The following is a 428-nucleotide window of genomic DNA, read 5'->3' as shown; positions in this document are numbered from 1 at the left end:
AATTGCAGAAGAGACAGCGAATCCTGGGGCGTGGCTGTGTGGGGGCGTGGGGCGACTGCCATGAAGGGACCCTGCACTTCTGAATTTACCACCGCACTACTGACCAGGGATGGGGAACCTCAGGCTTGGAGGTCAAAAGCGGCCCTCCAGGCGCCTCTATCAGACCGTGGGACATTCCCAAGGCCACATGTGCTCTCTCCAGAGGCCTTCTCAGCAGACCCCTCACTCCCCACCACTGCTCCATGCCAGTTCAGCCAGGAAATAACTCCAGAGGTTTTTGTCAGCAGTAAATACCTTTTGGCAAACCAGTTTCTAAGCTCCGCTCCACAGCAAGACCTGCCAGTTTACATTCAGCAGCTTCCATCCACAGTCTCTGTGGGAAAGAACGGCTACCAAGCAATACAACTACCAAATGAAACGCTGTCAAC

This window comes from Rhineura floridana, chromosome 2 (assembly GCF_030035675.1).
Source record: "Rhineura floridana isolate rRhiFlo1 chromosome 2, rRhiFlo1.hap2, whole genome shotgun sequence".
NCBI lineage: Eukaryota > Metazoa > Chordata > Lepidosauria > Squamata > Rhineuridae > Rhineura > Rhineura floridana.
Note: the sequence above shows the minus strand (reverse complement) of the source record.